Consider the following 9,701-nt stretch of genomic DNA (forward strand, 5'->3'; position numbering starts at 1 on the left):
AGTTCAAGGAGTCACAAACCCTCATGTTGGTAAGGCAAGGGACAAGGTAACCTAATGATTTCATGGGCATCATCTTGTGTGTGCATCACTCTATGTCTATGGATATTCTTGTTTGTTCCTTGTGGGACTAACCCATGTAGGTAAGTTGAAAGTGCAACTCACTCCAAAGGATTGCTCCAAATGATCTACATCAACATTGAGCATCCACATCTTCAAACCTACATGAAGTCATCATCGACAAAACCCAAGGTTAGTTCATCCCTCTAAGGGGGGATCTCACATCTAGGGGGAGCTTAACTCTAAGAATTGAGTCAAAGCAACTCTAATGGTGTGAACACATCAATGCATTATGTAAAAGTGGTAACCCCACTTGAGCTTAATCGATGAGTATGACCTATGATCAAATGTTCTCATTTGACTCCTAAGTCAATATACTCATATATAGATGACCTAGTCATCGCCAATTGTTTGATAGATGCTAGAATTGGTTGTGCATGCTTTGACACATATTTCATTTGCCATCTTATTGTGTGAGCATGTTGGTGCATATTTTACTCATTCAAGGACGTCCACTTGTTGTTTTGATTGTTTGCTCTCTTTTCTTTTTGCCAAGTGGATGGACAAGAATGCCTAAGAACTTTCTCTAGCTATCTATGCTTTCCTCATCTCAAACTCTATTCATGCTACATCACAAAATTTGATCAAGTCAGATTCAAACTACTCTGTGTGAGGAGCACTCGGAGTCCCCGATTCGTCATAGACTTAAACTTCCAAAACCTCTTTGTGACTCTCGGTCTGACCGATTCCTCCATTTCGGTCCTACCGAGATCATTAAGTTGATCTGAGTTTTCAATCTCGTTGCAACCGATTTGAACCTTTCGGTCACACTGATTTGCTGTAATTGTACACAGGTATGCATCTCGGTGCCACCGAGTTGTTCCACTCAGTCACACCAACAGGGTCGGGCTATATATAGTCACGGGCAAAATTTTGGAAATTTCTCCGAAACCCTTCGCCCGCGCAATAGCTCGCTCTGCCACCGAAGGTCTCCGGATCATCTCCTCGTCGCCAGCAGCCTCCTGTAGCTGGTCTCCGCCGCCGTCAATGGATTTCGCCCCCGCCGTTGCCACCGTAATGAGTTCACCGCCAAGCTAGGGTATGGACTCGATCTTTGTGCTATCCTCGTCTGATTCCTAGCACATTGTGTTCTTATTGAATCTTGCCATGATTGAAACACTCCTATCCAGCCAAAGTAATCTGTAAAGTAGATGAGATTCAGAATTTTAGGGTTAGGTTTCTGCCAAAACCATCTTGGACCCACCGAGTTGAAAAACTCGGTCTCACCGATTTGGCTTATGCCATTGCACAAGTGACTCTCGGTCTGACCAAGAATTACTAATCGGTGCGACCGATTTTAGGATTCTGTGAAACCCTAGTAGTCTCGGTGCCACCGAACTGTGACTCGGTCCAACCGAGATCATCAGTTTAGGTTCCAAAACTGCTCCGGTATCACCGAGTTTGAAAATCGGTTGATCCGAAATGCATTCTGTGGAAAACTAAAACTGAATTTTTGAATCATTCTTTTGCAAAAATCACTGCATTTTTTGATGCTCATCCACTCTATCTCATCTATAACTCTTCACAGGGTTAGCAGTCAGTGTGTGCAGCATGTCAGACCAGAGTGACAGCCAGAACAGTTCAGAAGAGCAAATTGACATGAGCAAGGGCACTAGTCCCTCAAGTTCTACAGATGAAGGGAGCATAAGCACTCCTAGCAACCTGCCTAAGGCTGCTACCAGGCAAAGGAGGAAGAGAACTTCAGACTCAGAGGATGAGGACTATAAAGCTGAAGAAGATGAGGCTACTTCCAAGAAAGTAGTGCTCAAGAAGGAATATGGCTCTGCACATAGCACAAAGCTTGGACTGAAAAAGAAAGTTCCTGCCAAGAGGACACCAATTCCCAAAGCCAGAAGGTCCACTCAAGTGCCAGAACAGACTGAAACCAAAGAGCCACCTGAAAAGAAAGTCACTTCTTCCAAACCCAAGAAGGTTCCCACTGGTGAGACAATGAAGTTTACCATTGAATCAGAGGATGAAGGTGCTCAGGACAAGAAGAAGAAGATAGCAAGAACCACAACTGCCCAGGTTCTTGGAAAGCCCTCAATGAGAAGAGATTCTGAAGAGGAAGAAGTGGTTGCTGCACCAGCACCTAAGGCACCAAAGCTTATGGGTGATGCTATAAGATCAGGGGCTGCAACATCTAAGCCCAAGGAAGCACGCAAAGCTGCCTCCAAGGCCAAGCAAATACCAAAGAGGAATACTAGGAGTATTCCAGCTGCTGAGAAGAACAAGGCCCCAGTGCCAAATGTTGCTGAAGAAGAAGATGAAGAAGGACAGGTCCTAAGGAAGCTCAAGCCCAAGATACCAGACCACAATGATGCCCATCCTGTGGCTGAGGACATGAGGATCAGGAAGGACTCAGGGCTGAGGCTATGGAGAATGGAAGATCCATATGCCTGTTGATTATAGGTTCCATACAAAGGAATAGCAGGACGTCTATGAGACAATTTTGTTGGATAAGAAGCCCATAGATTGTGACATGAGGTGGGTCGACTGGACCTACATCAAGGACAATGTAGAGCACTATCCTGGAGTGCAAGACAGCTTTGTTGCTTGTGTAGTTGCTGATTTTGTTGGGCAAAAGCTTACCCACTGAAATGATGAGCTTATCATGCAATTCTACTCCACAGCACACTTTTATCCAGATGGAAGAATTGTTTGGATGTCTGAAGGTACAAGGTACCAGTAAACTATTGAAGAATGGGCAGGTCTGAGAAATGCCCCTAAGGAAAATGAGGATGACCTGGATATCTATGCAAAGAAGAAGATGGATCACAATTCCATGGCACACATGTACAAGGAGATCCCAGACAAGGCAGTTGAGACACACAAGTTTGGATCAGTCCACTTTCTGCTGTCAGGGCTGCCAACAATCAACTGTATTCTGAGGGGCACTCTGTTGCCCAAGTCTGGTGACCATAACATGATCAGAGGGCATGCCATCAACATGTTGCATGTGTTTGATGTGCCACAAAAGTTCAAAGTCATGAGCCTTATGATTGAAACCATTAAGAGGACTGCAGCAGATCAGAAGAGGAGCTGTGGATATGTACCTCAGATTCAGGAGTTGATAAACTCAAAGATGGGCACAGGGAAATATCAATTGGATAAGGAACATTTTCCACTTTATCCAGACTTTGAGGACAATGAGGTTGTTATGAATGAAACTGACCCATCATCAGTTCAAGCTCAAGAGAAGAAGGAGAAGGCAAAGAAGGAGAAGGCTGCCAGGATGCCAACTCAAGAGGAGGCATCTGAATATTTCTTAAAGAACAAGCAGGAGCAGCTTGGTTACTTAATAGCATCTACACTGAGGATTGAGAAGGGACTGGCCACCCTCACTCAGAATCAGGAGAGCCTGGAAAGAATCATAGAACTCAAATTCCATGACCTTGATGTCAAAGTAACTAAGATTCAGTCAGTGGTAGAGCAGTTGCAGGATGACATGCAGGAGAGGCAGGGCAAGACTACAACTAATATGTTTGCCAGAGTGCATAGTGAAGGAAATATGCCCTAGAGGCAATAATAAAGTTATTATTTATTTCCTCATATCATGATAAATGTTTATTATTCATGCTAGAATTGTATTAACCGGAAACATAATACATGTGTGAATACATAGACAAAACTATAGTCACTAGTATGCCTCTACTTGACTAGCTCATTAATCAAAGATGGTTATGTTTCCTGACCATAGACATGTGTTGTCATTTGATTAGTGGGATCACATCATTAGAAGAATTATGTGATTGACATGACCCATTCCGTTAGCCTAGCACTTGATCATTTAGTATATTGCTATTGCTTTCTTCATGACTTATACATGTTCCTGTAACTATGAGATTATGCAACTCCCATTTACCGGAAGAACACTTTATGTGCTACCAAACATCACAACGTAACTGGGTGATTATAAAGGTGCTCTACAGGTGTTTCCGAAGGTACATGTTGGGTTGGCATAATTCGAGATTAGGATTTGTCACTCCGATTGTCGGAGAGGTATCTCCGGGCCCTCTCGGTAATACTCATCACCTAAGCCTTGCAAGCATGTAACTAATGAGTTAGTTATGAGATGATGTATTACGGAACGAGTAAAGAGACTTGCCGGTAACGAGATTGAACTAGGTATTGGATACCGACGATCAAATCTCGGACAAGTAACATACCGATGACAAAGGGAACAACATATATTGTTATGCGGTTTGACCGATAAAGATCTTCGTAGAATATGTAGGAACCAATATGAGCATCCAGGTTCCGCTATTGGTTATTGACCGAGAATAGTTCTAGGTCATGTCTACATAGTTCTCGAACCCGTAGGGTCTGCACGCTTAACGTTACGATGACATTTATATTATGAGTTTATGAGTTTTGATGTACCGAAGGAGTTCGGAGTCCCGGATGAGATCGGGGACATGACGAGGAGTCTCGAAATGGTCTAGACGTAAAGATCGATATATTGGACGACTATATTCGGAGTTCGGAAAGGTTCCGAGTGATTCGGGTATTTTTCGGAGTACCGGAGAGTTACGGGAATTCGCCGGGGAGAAGTATTGGGCCTTATTGGGCCCTGCGGGAAAGAGAGAGGGGCTGCCTAGGGCAGGCCGCGCGCCCCCCCAAGGCCTAGTCCGAATTGGACTAGGGGAGGGGCCGCACCCCCTCCTTCCTTCCCTTCTCTCTTCCCCTTCCTAGTCTCCTACTCCTACTACATGGAAGGACCCCTAGTTGGACTAGGAAAGGGGGAATCCTACTCCCGCTGGCAGTAGGACTCCCCATGGCGCGCCCCTCCTAGGGCCGGCCTCCTCCTCCCTCCCTCCTTTATATACGGGGGCAAGGGGCACCCCATGGACACACAAGTTGATCATTGAGATCGTTCCTTAGCCGTGTGCGGTGCCCCCCTCCACGATATTACACCTTGGTCATATTGTAGCGGTGCTTAGGCGAAGCCCTGCGACAGGAGAACATCAAGATCGTCACCACGCCGTCATGCTGACGGAACTCCCCCCTGCGCCTCTGCTGGATCGGAGATCGGGGGTGAGTCATCGAGCTGTACGTGTGTCAAGAACTCGGAGGTGCCGGAGTAACGGTGCTTGAATCGGTTGAACCGGGAGGACGTACGACTACTTCCTCTACGTTGTATCAACGCTTCCGCTTCGGTCTACGAGGGTACGTAGACAACACTCTTCCCTCTCGTTGCTATGCATCACCATGATCTTGCGTGTGCGTAGGAAAATTTTGAAATTACTACGTTCCCCAACAGTGGCATCCGAGCCTAGGTTTTTATGGTTTGATGTTATATGCACGAGTAGAACACAAGTGAGTTGTGGGCGATATAAGTCATACTGCTTACCAGCATGTCATACTTTGGTTCAGCGGTATTGTTGGATGAAGCGGCCCGGACCGACATTACGCGTACGCTTACGCGAGACTGGTTTTACCGCCGTGCTTTGCACACAGGTGACTAGCGGGTGTCAGTTTCTCCAACTTTAGTTGAACCGAGTATGGCTACGCCCGGTCCTTGCGAAGGTTAAAACAGCATCAACTTGACAAACTATCGTTGTGGTTTTGATGCGTAGGTGAGATTGGTTCTTGCTTAAGCCCGTAGCAGCCACGTAAAATTTGCAACAACAAAGTAGAGGACGTCTAACTTGTTTTTGCAGGGCATGTTGTGATGTGATATGGTCAAGACGTGATGCTATATTTTATTGTATGAGATGATCATGTTTTGTAACCGAAGTTATCGGCAACTGGCAGGAGCCATATGGTTGTCGCTTTATTGCATGAAATGCAAACGCCCTGTAATTGCTTTACTTTATCTCTAAGCGGTAGCGATAGTCGTAGAAGCAATAGATGGCGTAACGACAACGATGCTACGTTGGAGATCAAGGTGTCGCGCCGGTGACGATGGTGATCACGACGGTGCTTCGGAGATGGAGATCACAAGCACAAGATGATGATGGCCATATCATATCACTTATATTGATTGCATGTGATGTTTATCCTTTATGCATCTTATCTTGCTTTGATTGACGGTAGCATTTTAAGATGATCTCTCACTAAAATTATCAAGAAGTGTTCTCCCTGAGTATGCACCGTTGCCAAAGTTCATCGTGCCGAGACACCACGTGATGATCGGGTGTGATAAGCTCTACGTCCATCTACAACGGGTGCAAGCCAGTTTTGCACACGCAGAATACTCAGGTTAAACTTGACGAGCCTAGCATATGCAGATATGGCCTCGGAACACGGAGACCGAAAGGTCGAGCGTGAATCATATAGTAGATATGATCAACATAATGATGTTCACCATTGAAAACTACTCCATCTCACGTGATGATCGGTTATGGTTTAGTTGATTTGGATCACGTGATCACTTAGATGACTAGAGAGATGTCTGTCTAAGTGGGAGTTCTTTAGTAATATGATTAATTGAACTTAAATTTATCATGAACTTAGTACCTGATAGTATCTTGCTTGTCTATGTTTGTTTGTAGATAGATGGCTCGTGTTGTTGTTCCGTTGAATTTTAATGCATTCCTTGAGAAAGCAAAGTTGAAAGATGATGGTAGCAATTACACGGACTGGGTCCGTAACCTGAGGATTATCCTCATTGCTGCACAGAAGAGTTACGTCCTGGAAGCACCGCTGGGTGCCAGGCCTGCTGCTGATGCAACTGACGACGTTAAGAACGTCTGGCAGAGCAAAGCTGATGACTACTCTATAGTTCAGTGTGCCATACGGCTTAGAACCGGGTCTTCAACGACGTTTTGAACGTCATGGAGCATATGAGATGTTCCAGGAGTTGAAGTTAATATTTCAAGCAAATGCCCAGATTGAGAGATATGAAGTCTCCAATAAGTTCTATAGCTGCAAGATGGAGGAGAATAGCTCTGTCAGTGAACATATACTCAGAATGTCTGGGTATAACAATCACTCGATTCAACTGGGAGTTAATCTTCCTGATGATAGTGTCATTGACAGAATTCTTCAATCACTGCCACCAAGCTACAAGAGCTTTGTGATGAACTATAATATGCAAGGGATGAACAAGACTATTCCCGAGCTCTTCGCGATGCTGAAAGCCGCGGAGGTAGAAATCAAGAAGGAGCATCAAGTGTTGATGGTCAACAAGACCACTAGTTTCAAGAAAAAGGGCAAAGGAAAGAAGAAGGGGAACTTCAAGAAGAACAGCAAGCAAGTTGCTGCTCAAGAGAAGAAACCCAAGTCTGGACCTAAGCCTGAAACTGAGTGCTTCTACTGCAAGCAGACTGGACACTGGAAGCGGAACTGCCCCAAGTATTTGGCGGATAAGAAGGATGGCAAAGTAAACAAAGGTATATGTGATATACATGTTATTGATGTGTACCTAACTAGAGCTCGTAGTAGCACCTGGGTATTTGATACTGGTTCTGTTGCTAATATTTGCAACTCGAGACAGGGACTACGGAATAAGCGAGCACTGGCCAAGGACGAGGTGACGATGCGCGTGGGAAACGGTTCCAAAGTCGATGTGATCGCCGTCGGCACGCTACCTCTACATCTACCATCGGGATTAGTTTTAGACCTGAATAATTGTTATTTGGTGCCTGCGTTGAGCATGAACATTATATCTGGATCTTGTTTGATGCGAGACGGTTATTCATTTAAATCAGAGAATAATGGTTGTTCTATTTATATGAGTAATATCTTTTATGGTCATGCACCCTTGAAGAGTGGTCTATTTTTTGAATCTCGATAGTAGTGATACACATATTCATAATGTTGAAGCCAAAAGATGCAGAATTGATAATGATAGTGCAACTTATTTGTGGCACTGCCGTTTAGGTCATATCGGTGTAAAACGCATGAAGAAACTTCATACTGATGGACTTCTGGAATCACTTGATTATGAATCACTTGGTACTTGCGAACCGTGCCTCATGGGCAAGATGACTAAAACACCGTTCTCCGGTACTATGGAGAGAGCAACAGATTTGTTGGAAATCATACATACAGATGTATGTGGTCCAATGAATGTTGAGGCTCGTGGCGGATATCGTTATTTTCTCACCTTCACAGATGATTTAAGCAGATATGGGTATATCTACTTAATGAAGCACAAGTCTGAAACATTTGAAAAGTTCAAAGAATTTCAGAGTGAAGTGGAGAATCATCGTAACAAGAAAAAAAAATTCTACGATATGATCGTGGAGGAGAATATTTGAGTTACGAGTTTGGTTTACATTTGAAACAATGCGGAATAGTTTCGCAACTCACGCCACCTGGAACACCACAACGAAATGGTGTGTCCGAACGTCGTAATCGTACTTTACTTGATATGGTGCGATCTATGGTGTCTCTTACCGATTTACCGCTATCATTTTGGGGTTATGCTTTAGAGACGGCTGGATTCGCGTTAAATAGGGCACCATCAAAATCTGTTGAGACGACGCCTTATGAACTGTGGTTTGGAAAGAAACCAAAGTTGTCGTTTCTTAAAGTTTGGGGCTGCGATGCTTATGTGAAGAAACTTCAACCAGATAAGCTCGAACCCAAATCGGAGAAATGTGTCTTCATAGGATACCCAAAAGAGACTGTTGGGTACACCTTCTATCACAGATCCGATGACAAAACATTCGTTGCTAAGAATGGATCCTTTCTAGAGGAGTTTCTCTCGAAATAAGTGAGTGGGAGGAAAGTAGAACTTGATGAGATAACTGTATCAACTCCCTTATTGGAAGGTAGTTCATCACGAGAACCAGTTCCCGTGACAACTACACCAATTAGTGAGGAAGCTAATGATATTGATCATGAAACTTCAGATCAAGTTTCTACTGAACCTCGTAGGTCTACCAGAGTAAGATCCGCACCAGAGTGGTACGGTAATCCTATTCTGGAAGTCATGTTACTTGACCATGATGAACCTACGAACTATGAGGAAGCGATGATGAGCCCAGATTCCGCAAGATGGCTGGAGGCCATGAAATCTGAGATAGGATCCATGTATGAAAACAAAGTATGGACTTTGGTTGACTTGCCCGATGATCGGCAAGCCATTGAGAATAAATGGATCTTCAAGAAGAAGACTGACGCTAATGGTAATGTTACTGTCTATAAAGCTCGACTTGTTGCGAAAGGTTTTCGACAAGTTCAAGGGGTTGACTACGATGAGACTTTCTCACCCGTAGCGATGCTTAAGTCTGTCCGAATCATGTTGGCCATTGCTACATTTCATGATTATGAAATTTGGCAAATGGATGTCAAGACTGCATTCTTGAATGGATTTCTAGAAGAAGAGTTGTATATGATGCAGCCAGAAGGTTTTGTTGATCCAAAAAGTGCTGACAAAGTGTGCAAGCTCCAGCGTTCCATTTATGGACTGGTGCAAGCATCTCGGAGTTGGAATAAACGTTTTGATAGTGTGATCAAGGCATATGGTTTTATACAGACTTTTGGAGAAGCCTGTATTTACAAGAAAGTGAGTGGGAGCTCTGTAGCATTTCTAGTTTTATATGTTGATGACATATTATTAATTGGAAATGATATAGAATTTCTGGATAGCATAAAGGGATACTTGAATAAAAGTTTTTCGATGAAAGACC

This window comes from Triticum dicoccoides, chromosome 5B, assembly GCF_002162155.2.
Source record: "Triticum dicoccoides isolate Atlit2015 ecotype Zavitan chromosome 5B, WEW_v2.0, whole genome shotgun sequence".
NCBI lineage: Eukaryota > Viridiplantae > Streptophyta > Magnoliopsida > Poales > Poaceae > Triticum > Triticum dicoccoides.